Genomic DNA, 12,094 nt, shown 5'->3' with positions numbered 1-12,094 from the left:
TTGTCTGGTCAGGGTGAGTAAGAAACATTAGCTGAAATACAACACTGGCAATCTAGAGACTTGCTGCAACCTTTCTTCTTTTTTTTTTCTTTTTTGTTTTCTTTTGAGAAAGCACAGATAGTATACCAAGCACATCAGAAAGCGTCAGCTTAGGGTAATGTACTACTACAGGTATATTTCCTTCTAGAGAAAACTGAATATTTGAGAAAAATGAGAAATCCTCAACCACTTTTTCTCTCTCAGTATCAAATACATCTTTTTCACCATTTTTACCACTCAGGTTCAAAAAGAGGAGGTGATCTTCATCTTGTTATTTCTAATAAGACCTATACCTGTAAATGTCAGCCTGACTCTATATCTAAAATTCTCATCTTCCCTACTTACTCATGCGATCCAACTCACCTCCAAATCAATCCATGCAGTGTGCAACCTCTACAATGCTCATCTCACAGGCTGCTGAAGTCTTCAATAACTGCAAAGGCAGTCTTTAATAATCAAGGCTTTCATCAGCAATTTGACATTATTCTTTTTGTTTGCATCTTTATCATTGCATACCATTTTACAATAATGACCTTAGTAAAAACCCTTGTAAAACTCTATGTTGACAATTACTCCCACAAATGCAGTTAGCCAATACAATCTCCCTCAGCATCTAAAATTGTATCTTTATTGGTAGTGTATTTGTTCATCCTTGCCCACACTTTTCTAGTGAGCAGTTACCTGGTGCTTAGCTGCCTACTGTGGTTAACCCACAACACTACCTTACAATTATTTCTATTGCAGCTGGACCTAATCACAGCTTGAACACGCAGAAGTGGGGGGGGAGGGGCTTGACATGCACAAAAATCAGGCAAAAAAAACCCCACTGATACACTGAAAAAAAAACCAAAACAAAAAAAAAAAGAATAATGGTCAGCAAGGGTTCAAGAGACACATTCTGGTTTTTGGGGTTTGATTTTATTCCAGTTTTCCAGAAGGTGGAATCTAAGAAACATGCTAGGTTCTTTCATGCTCAGGAAAGTCCAGGGCTGCAAGCACTGGGACAGAGTGAGACTGCAGAGAGACAGGTAAGAGGCATCTAAAATAAATGTTCAGTGTTAAAAAAAATGTTCTTCAATGCCTGCAATTCATATTGAAAGTTTTCCTCTTAAACCCAGCACTGGTTTAAGCCCTAGTCACCCACTATCTGGCCACTCTTCTTTCTCAAGCTCATATGGCTTGGGCTGAATTGATCCAATACTTGTGGAAGGGGATGGTGTGAGCCTGAAGCTTCCATTTTCTGGTATGTTCAGAAGATTACCCTGAGTGTCACTGAAAGCCACCTTCAAACAATGGCAAAAGACAGACTGTCTCTATTAGGAGTTGTCTAACATGCTCATGGACTAAATGATAAATAACAGCAGCTCTAGAAAATGAAGCACTCCGGTCAACCTACAAAAATTATAGCATGAGTCTATCAACATACTTTTATCCCAATCTGGGTAAGCTGTTAGGAAGAGTAAAATGATGTTCACTCAGCCCACATTTGCCTTATTCTCTGATAAAATTACTCAGAGTGGATATTATAATCATGACTGATCATACACTATTACTGTAAATTAATGTAAAAATCTAGTCTCACCCAACAACAGCAACAGCATGCTCTAATTCCTGGCATATGTCAGTTTTGAATACTGACTTATAGGTGGAACTACATATTTTTCTTCTAATATACAAGAACTTTTACAGTTTACCTAAAATCCCTAAAGACCAGAACAAAAAATTTATAACATACTAAGAACAAATTAGGTCTTTCTCCAGCCACTGAGGCTGTAGAGTGCACATGACACTATTAAAGTAACACAGTGTCTCTACTGGATTTTCAACAGCTGATCGTGCCACTTCCTCATTCTGTATGTGTACCTCAATCCATCCCAGTCAGTGCACAATGTCAAAGTGTAGCTATGTCCAGTGACAGCAGCTGGTACTGTCTTTTGCTCCTCCCCACTCAGTTTCGTAAGCACTGAATCTTGTGATAAATGGATTCTGCAGCATCCTGGCTTGTATAAGGAACAGCGTGGCCAGCAGGAGCAGGGAAGTGATCGTGCCCCTGTACTTAGCGCTGGTGAGGCCGTACCTTGAACACTGTGTTCAGTTTTGGGCCCCTCACTGCAAGAAAGACATCAAGGTGCTGGAGCGTGTCCAGAGAAGGGCAACGAAGCTGGTGAAGGGTCTGGAGAACAAGTCTCGTGAGGAGCAGCTGAGGGAACTGGAGAAAAAGAGACCGAGGGGAGACCTTGTCGCTCTCTACAACTATCTGAAAGGAGGTTGTAGTGTTGTGGGTGTTGGTCTCTTTTCTGAAATTACTAGTGATAGAACGGGAGGAAATGGCTTCAACCTGCACCAGGGGAGGTTTAGATTGGATACTAGGAAAAATTTCTTTACTGGAAGAGTGGTTGGGCATTGGAACAGGCTGCCCAGAGAGGTGGTTGAGTCACCACCCCTGGAGGTATTTAAAAGATGTGTAGATGTGGCACTTCAGAGCATGGTTTAGGAGACATGGAGGTGTTGGGTTGACAGTTGGACTTGATGATCCTAGAGGTCTTTTCCAACCTTCATGATTCTATGATTCTATGATTTGTGGTTAATAGCAGCATGACTGCACCAAGAATATGTCTGACATCATCATCAGATATGGTTATTAAAAATCAATAGTAACTTGTATCTGTCCAATATGTTTTTTCATTTTTTTCCTCTGGTACAGAATTCCTCTCACTTCACCCTAAGAACGTACTTAAGGTTCAAGACAAAAGTCATAAGAGACAGAAGACTGGGCAACTTTTTCATCTCTACAAACTGAAGTTTGACAATTTTTCTTGAAGATGTGTCAAATCAACAAACAACTTCACTGATCAAAGGTGGCAAACAAAAGCAATCAGCAAACTGCTCAGGTCCATATACAGATCTGAAAAATTTGTAGTATAGAAGGTGCCTCAAGTAGCTGGAAATGGAGAAGGTACATCCTGCCCTATAAGTATTTCATTCCATTTAAACCTTAAACTCTTTCCAATTGCCTGACTTGCATCTGAGCCTCAGCTGTCACCCTGCACCTGAATCAAGCAATCTTCAAATAGAGACTCATGGACAGTAAAATAAATGAGAGTTGGGACCACTGCACAAATCCAAAAACCAAAGTAGCTTTCTACTAGGTGAAACCCACCCTGACTGCAGAAGGGAACCTTGCAAAAAAGGGACACTAAAGTTCCAAGTGTAAAATACTTATACCATGTTACAGTATTTTTCAGAAATGCTATATAGGAATGAATTTTTAATTTGAAAGGAGAACCGCCCAAAATGAAATTGTTTAAAGCAATACAAAAAATACCAACATAAAATTTCAAAGGGCATTTCACACTGACATTAAATACTTCCCCAGAAAATTGTGAAGTAAATTCACAAATAAAAAGGTGAAGTTTACCTTCGTTCGTAAAACAGTCTCATTTCCTTTAACTGGCTGCCTTCTTTGAAAATAAATTTAGCAAGTCAGAACCATAACGTACACAGTCCATCAATCTAAAATGCTACCTTTTTTTTTTAGTTTTCAAGACACTGACTTTTGACTGAATGTTTTAAATGTTTTTTTTTTTGTGCGCAATGAACATATACCACTGATGTGTTCACAAGAAACCTTTCCACCGATTGGGGCATAAGTTTCCTCTGATTACAGGAAGTCAGAAATTTCCTGCTTGTTGCACTTTCCTCTCCTTGCACTCATCCACTGTTCTCTCATCTAGCCACAAAAATTAAATTTACAGGAGTCCAGATTTCTGCAGACTTCAAAAGAAAAGAATCTTTTCAGTATTGTCAACTACATATTTTCATCAAGCAGTAAAACTGGCAGGGCACAACCAGTATAAGCTTTATGTATAAATATATCTACAATGAAAACCAAAGCAGGTGAAGTCTTTGGCCTGTTACCCTCAAATGTTTAATGCATTGTACATATGGATTATGGGGTATAACAAACTTTAAAAAGCATTGTCACAAGCAGCACCAGGTTTAGTTTTCAGTCTACAAAAAAAAAATACACACACATATATAAAAGAATTGCCCAGTTATGTATTTGAATTCATTAACTTTTCCCCAAACTGTGTGTATTTATTAGCACCACAGGCATACCTGTAAATGATGGAAATTAAAAATTAGTCAAGCCTAAAGGAGGAAACCCTATGCTACTGACTCATGAATAACTGAAAGACAAGCAAGGCTTCCACATTTTTTAAAAATATGCAGTTCCAATAGAAATAACAGGCTGTATATGCTGCAGGTGTTCAAACCACCGTTCTGATAGTACATGTAAGTTTTACAGGAAGCAGGACATGCAAAACATGCATAAGTATCAGCTGAGAGCCACTCTTCTCACTAAAGAAATTAATAACTCCATTATCGTCCCCAGCACAATTATCAAATAACCTAGCAGATTTACATTAAGAGAATACTAAACGTTTACTCATATTTGTCCCATATGCATTAGCACTATTCTTATATCTACTCTTTCACTTTGCTTCTCAAATTTCTTTTACATAATCTATTCTTTAACATGTTTAAATTACTTTTCATTTCTCCCATTTAACAAACTAATTTAAATTGCGTGATTTATTAAATATTTTACACTGCGCTCCTGTATTAGCTATGATGGGATATTATAAAATCTGGGTTCTAACTGGAGCTTCCCCCTTTGAGTTGTTGTTTGAATAAGTCACTTCCCTCTCACTGAAAATGATTATTACTATTTTCATTTATAGATGAAAGGCTCTACAAAACTACTGAATGTTAATTATGAATAGTTCAGATAAAGTTTACTCAAAAAGGAACAAGAAATCAAGTACCACCTTGACACTGGATCCTCTTATTCAGATTTATAATGCGGCAAGCTTGCTGATATGAGAACGATTATGAAACAAACATGAAACACACCATTACAGGCTTAAAAGTCTCTACTTTTAAAAAAAGTCAAACTTACAGCTGAAAGGTCAGTAGGAACACTGACAAACCCTCTTAAAAAAGAGATGACAGAAAAACTAATCATGGTTTAAGAAAATAATCTTAATTTTGGAAGAGAATCTGTTGGGGAAGATCAGAAAATACATCAAGAGTTTTCAACTCTGTAACATGTCAAGCTTCAATCAGTAAAATACAGGCAGATCTTCATCCAGATACAGATGTTGCCTTGCTGTGAACAATGGCGGGGGGGGTGGGAGGGTGGAAGGCTGGAGGAAAGAATGTGTATAACCACATCATACAGGAGGCAGGAGCCACTGGTCACATCCATCAGTGCTAATGGAAAATTTTGGGACCCAGAATACAATCATATTCATTAATAAATACTATGTGAGATTAATGATGTTAAAAAAATATAAGTAAATGGGTGGCATGTTGGAAAATCAAATTTGTTGTGGATGCATCTAAAGACCAGTAGATAAGAAATAATCATCAGCACTGCCCAAGTAACTACTGAGCTTTAGGTACTCTTAACAATTCAGAAAGGAGTGCTGAGCATGACAGTGGGAAGGGAGATTACAACACTGTAAAATATGTGAAAATATCATATTTTCATGGATAATGAAAACACCTGCCTATATAAAATTGCATATCAACAAGAAAAATAGTACGGGGAAGAACACTCAGGATCAGCACTGTAAACCCTTATAAACTGGCAAGTATTTGAGGAGCTCCATGGTACGGAGATTATTCCATTATCTGGAATTATTTTTTTTTTTGTAATTTCATTTAACACACCTGCTGTTGGCCACTGTAAGTGACAAAACAACATCCTGGATGACAACTCATCAGATGCCAGGTACAATTCTTAAGCTAATGTCAGAGTGAAGTCTAAAGGCTAAAAATGCACTTCTACAATTCTTTAAAACTTTCAACGAGTTCCATACCTTCTCAAAATTCAAGTATATTCTCAATACATATCACACAGCTATACTTCTTCCCAATAGGAAAGAGAAAAGGCCAAAAGTCCATTTGAGTAAAAGCTAGACATTAAATAAAAATACCACTTATTATCAAGCAGGCACAATCCCGGTTTCAAGAAACATCGTTCAGACATTCATCAACTGATAGTTCAGAACCAAAGGTTATACTGACTATATGTAGGTCTACTTATAGTCTAATGACTAATAAGACAGCTCACTCAGAACGTGATGTCAGCAGAGGTCTGTTACAGACCATCAGTTCAAACTAGAGAACAGGAGGATTTTTTGGCAAGCCTCTATTTTTAATGTCAAACTGAAACCTTTTTAATAATGAACCCTAATATTTCAGGATCTTAAGCAACCACCAGTAAAAACATCATTTTTAAAAAAATTATTAGCAGCAGTTTTCTAACAGCACCCACCATAACCAACACAGAGAAATTATCATATATCCCATATATCCCATTATAACAGTTAAAATGAGTAAGTCGCTGGACTAGAAATTCAGGATAGATTGATCAGATTACACAGCCAGATAGAGATTACTGACATCTAAACATCTGATGCACATACATGCTCACATTCCTGAGGTTTCAAAATTTCTGAAGCTGAAAAGAGTTATGAACAAAATTGATTGGGAAGAAAAACCTTAAGACAGAAAAAACTTGAAAATGGAAACTTCTGTAAGAGGTTTTTATCTATGGTCAGGCAATTCTGCAGCTAACACAGAGGACAATTTTGGCTACAACTCATCCTAGCTGTTCAAAACCTGCTGTTTTTGAAAAAAGAAGCAAGTGTAAGGGGGGAAAAAAAAGGCAGGATCAACAATGTAGAAAAGGGAAGGCTGGATCAGCATCAACATAAATTAGTGTTACGGAGCGTAGAAACTGAGAGACATAAAATCTCCATGTATGACACAGCCAAGAGTGTTAGTAACAAACACCACCTCAGCAACAGCAGGGGCCCATGACTAGACAGAGGTGGCACAAGTGTTAAAAATCATAAGGAAAGATCGAAAATAGTCAATAAATACTTTCATTCTATAGTTGGAAAGATGCAAAATGGTATAATTGTATCACTTATATTGATTTTCTTTCCAACTCATTTGTTAAACAGATGTTCCAGATCAGATGTTAAAAAACACTGTGAGACAAACATTTTAAATCAGCGTACTTGTTAAACTTATCCAAGAGTCCTACAGTAGTCAGCCCAGCAAATCTATGATCTGTTGATGCTCTTTTAAAACTATGTAATTTAAAATCTGTATCTGTCTTTAAATGCTAGGGACTGCCACCATGCAGAGAAGGGAAAACTCAGTGTCAAAGGGACAAATCAAGTTTTAAGGCACTCTGATATGATGGAGAATTCAGACGAGATAGCAAGAATCAGTGAAAGACAGATGCATTCAAATGTATTCAAACAATAATTGCATGCCTTATTTTTAAATAGTGGAAAAGATGAATCACTGAAACAAGTCATCCAGAGAAGTAAATGGTAGATTCTCAGTATCTTGATACACTTTAAAAAACAAAAAAAAGCTTAGCCAACCAGAAGTTCAGGGAAAAAAAAAAAAAGAACAAAACATTGAGACAAAAACTGATGCTGTAATACATTTAAGGTGAAACGTTCATGTATTAAGACAGAATTGATCCCCACTCTAATGCACTACTACGTGATGCAGTACTAGAGCAAGTCAACTTAAGCAAGCGCATGAACTTTTCACATACACACAACTAGATTAATTAGTAGTGTGGTAATAATGTTGTTTAATAAACCTAAGATAACAATTTGCCAGCCCATTAAGAGAACAAAAAGACCTTCAACTTAAACGGTACAGAAGGAAAATGTTGAGTTTTTTTTAATTGAACACAGGATACCACGATATTGTCTCTTTTCTGCTGCATACAGTTCAACATCAGTGACACGTGATTCTTCCCATTATTTTCAAATGATTTCCAACCAGACCTCAGGTCATGTTATGACTCAGTGCTTTTGGGAAATGTACATCTAGCCATTAAGAGAGGCGAAATACCCATTTCCTTTCTGTTTGGTAATTCATCAACCTTTACCCAAAATATGCTAAATGTTGAATGTTTATCTCCAAGGCCTGCATGCATTTTGACTAACTGCTCCAGCTTGACTCTTGTTTGTTACCCTAACTCTCAGAGTATAAATGTGGTCAGCCACCTCTCTTCAAAGTCTGCCACACACAGATTCCCATGGGATTCACAGTAATTGTGCTTTTTTTTTCTACTCAACATCAATAAAAAGAATATCAATTATGAGATTATAATGTTATACAATATGACAGGGACCTCAAACTCTGCATCATTTTTAAGTCCTTTTTTTAAAAGTATTTGATCCCAGGAGCTGTGATATCGGGAAAAAAAAATTTACATTTGGATAAGTAATAAAAACATTCTTAAGCAAAACACAGACTATGGTAGCAACCTTCCTAAAAACTGGAAAGGAAAACAGCTACACATCCTCTTTTGGAGGTCAAAAATAAAGAGTTTAAGCCTCACTAACTTAACAACCAAACACAAGCAAGCAACTCCTTCTATCACATTTAACATCCCTCTTCCTCTGAGAGCACAACTCAGCCAAAGATCTGGGTTTTTATAGGCTACAGACTGAATTGCTTTGGGCACTTTACTGGGCTGAAAGAAAAACCACACAAAAGCTATAGCTTATTTGCTAAAGAGCAGCGTGGAGTCTAAGTCAACCAGTTTAGATAATGTACCACATTTGCACTCTGCAGACGTCACCGGCTCCTGATCCAAAATGCTCTTACACGTGCTAATCAACAAAGCCTCAAATGGACTAAGAACTGATTATCTTAGAAACTGTCTATCCTCCACAATTCTCAGCAACAGCTGGTGTCAATTACAGCAGCATACCTAACAGTTTAAGATAAAACTCCTAAGGATGGAGCAGAAAGTAAACTTTCTAAGACTTCGTCAACAAAATTCCTTTCAGGGCAAACTGTAGAACTGTTCTTTGCATAGCCCTTCCCCAGTGAAAAATGAAGTTATAACAGCAACAAGAACGCGGAGACAGCAAAAAAGATCTGTACATTAGCGTAAATCATAGGCAGGCAGAGAATGTATAACACATTTCCACCAAATTAAATTTTTCTTGCACATTAATATGAGGTACCAAAGTCCAAAAGATGCAAGTACAAACAAAGGAGAACAGAACAATTTTTGAGTAAAGCCAACACTGCAACACAAAGAAGGAAAAATGTGAGAGGAATGTTTTCACTTACATTCCTCAAAGATAAGTGCCACTCTCACTGGTGGCACAGTGTTCTACGAAAAGCTCTGAATGATTTCTGTGTGACAAGTGAGCTTTGCTAATATTGCAGCAGAATCTGAAAACTATTCGTAAAAAATCAGGTTCTCAGATTTCTGAGAACGTGAAAGGAAGCGAAATATGCAAGAAGCTCACCAGTTTGTTTAATCATTAAACAAAGCTATCAGTACAAGCCTTATTTAGTCGCCTTCCCAGCCACAAAGCTGGAGAACAGACTCTCATCTTCATCTCACTAACAAAAGCACGCTATTAATATCTTTTGAAATGTTCAGTTTTCATAGTTTACCACATCTGTAGTATCTAAATTATGAAGCCATCATAAAATCTAGAGGGGAAAAAATGCACCTTCTTCCCAGTGTGCACCTACACATAAAACCAGTAATTGCTCATGCTCTCATACTTTGTTATGAACTGAAGTTCATTATGTAGGTTGACAGTTCATACAAGGGTAAGTTCCTTTTGTTGGCTCGGCAGCAGACTTAGCAATTCCAAGTAAGAATATATACAAAAAGTTTAAAGGCTGTGTCTACTTCTGTGTTTACCTGATAGTCTGAATGTGTTACAACACAACCTTAATTGTTTGGGATAATTGTTTGATAATAATTTGGGATTACCTCTGGTAATCGCTACTATTATATATATACACACATGTGACTTTGAGAGTAACAGTATATGGGCCACGTGTGTCAGTAAAAAAGAAGTTTGACAACTGGTAATTTACAATTGTGTTAACTCTGTCAATGATTACTGTTACAAAAAAAAAAAAAAAAAAAGGACTGGTTTCAAAAATAGCAGTCATTATCATCCACAAACAATGTATTTTTCTTATTGCCCAGTTTTAGATCTTATGGTATTTCAACCTGCAAGTTGCAAATGTAGCAGTGGATGATTATTCAGAGAGAGGTGGGATCTAGGATTAATTTAACTTAATGTTTCACGACCCTCAAATTCTTAAAAATATTTTCGATACCAACAATCAGCCCACATTTATTTGGAATACATTTTGGAAGCTTTAGTTTTCACGGAGGAGGTATCGTCAGTAAATAGCTGAATTAGTGTGTGGCAAGTAACAGAACTGAAAACCAGCACTTTTAATGAAGTTCCATTGGTCTGAAAAGAAATACTTCTCTTATGTGGTGCTTTTTAACCAAGTTTCAGAGTGCTTTGTAAGGGAAGGTAAGCAGGATTACTGAGAGCAAAGCGGTGCATGGATGCTGCAGAGCCGAGCGGCAGAACTAGATGAGTATCCTTGCCTCCCAAGACCCAACCCAGTACATTTTGGAATATGATTCTTTCACATATATACCACTAAAGCAATGTCATGCCAATATGATGGAACAACGATTTCTTAAAAGCAGACCATAAAGCCTCCAGGATGCGTAATGCCACAGGATATGTAGCTAAACTAAACTACTGATGGGTACAGTACAGAAATCTAAGAGTATAAAACTCTCAAACAGCTAAAAAGTGCTAACTGCAGCCCTTGCACTGAAATCCAGACTTGTACAGCACTTGAACTACTGTACCCTAGAGAAACACAAGTGTGACAATTAAACATCTACCACTGATGGCAATAAACTGGACAGCTAGCACAGACTGAGTCAGATACGTGGGAAGAAGAGAGGCTCTGGGGCAGGAAAAGTGGAGGGAAACCAAGCCTCTCCCAAAACTCTGCTTCAAAAAAGAAGGGGGAAAAAAAAAAAAATCACTAAGACCTTAACTTCCCTCTTCAGCCACCAGATTCACCAACAACAACGATAAAAAAAATATCCAGGGGAGGGGAACCTGGTGACAAATCTGCCTCCTCCTCCTCCTCCTCCCTCCCTGCTTCCACCTCCCCGAAACGAGGCTCTGGCTCCGGAGATGGCAGCCGGGGCGCACCTGCCCGCCGCACGCCCCGGGCCGAGCCCCGCTCCGGCGGGCACCCCGCGGGAAGCGGCGTGAGGAGGCGCGGCCGAGGAGCGGCGGAGCGGCGGCGGCGGCCCGGTGCGCGCAGGCCTCACCGCCCCCGCTGCTGCCCACTGACGGCCGGACGCGCCGGGACCGGCCGCCGCCGCCAGAGAAAGGCCTCGGCGGGAGCCAGCGCACTTTGACTGCAGGGCGGCCGGCGGGGAGGGAGGCAAGCGGGTTAAGGGGAGCAGATGCTCTGGGGCTGGTTTTACCTGCTGCTGCTGCTGCCTGCAGTGGCATGAAGATCTGGCTCAGCCTCTCTCTCTCCCCCTCCCCGCCTCCCTCCCTCCCTCCCTGCGCAGCACGCAGGCCTCCGCGCCGGCCCGGCGCCCTGCGACGGACGCGGGGCAGGGGGAGGCGGCGGGGGAGGCCCGGGGAAGGGACGGGAAGGACCGGGACGGGACGGGAAGGGGAAGGGCTCTCTACCCGCACGCGGGGACGCGCGATAGCGCCGCCCCCTCCCCCCCGCCTCAGCTGCCTCCGCGCAGGCGCCGGCGGAGCCCTGAGGCCGCGGCCTGCCCCCACAGCCCGCGGCGCTGCGCCTGCTCCTTTCCGCTGCCGGCAGCCGCCGGGCGGGAGCGGGGACCGAACCGGGGCCGCCCGGCGGGTCGGCCGGGGGCAGCCCGCCTGGGGCGGCGGGGACGGGGCGCCCCCCCTCCCCCGCGGACGGTGGCGCAGCTCGGCGGCCGCCCGCTCCTCGGCAGCCGCGGCGGCGAAAGGGCGCCGCGATTTTCTTTGAAATCGAGAGGGTTTCCGCTTGTTCGGGGCCTTGTAACCTCTGAGGATGCCCGGGGCGCTTTTATTTATATAAAGCGTACGCAGGGTGTAGTTACCAGCAACTGAAGGGGGGGGGGCGGGGGAGGGGG

General features: G+C 40.6%; 1 protein-coding gene across 4 annotated transcripts in view; it reads right to left on the bottom strand.

Moving 5' to 3' along the window:
* Positions 1–11,691, bottom strand: part of TBC1D5 (TBC1 domain family member 5) — a 323,581-nt gene extending 311,890 nt beyond the window's left edge. For 3 of the 4 annotated variants that reach the window (XM_064444307.1, XM_064444304.1, XM_064444309.1), the window contains exon 1: positions 11,441–11,691. The gene's annotated coding sequence lies outside the window, so the exon portion shown is untranslated. The remainder of the gene's footprint in view (positions 1–11,440) is intronic. The other variant, XM_064444308.1, reaches the window with a different exon arrangement.
* Positions 11,692–12,094: the final 403 nt, after the last annotated feature.

The sequence above is a fragment of the Phalacrocorax carbo genome, chromosome 2, assembly GCF_963921805.1.
Source record: "Phalacrocorax carbo chromosome 2, bPhaCar2.1, whole genome shotgun sequence".
Classification (NCBI taxonomy): domain Eukaryota; kingdom Metazoa; phylum Chordata; class Aves; order Suliformes; family Phalacrocoracidae; genus Phalacrocorax; species Phalacrocorax carbo.
The sequence above is the reverse complement of the archived record's forward strand: the minus strand, read 5'-3'. Positions and strand labels throughout refer to the sequence as shown.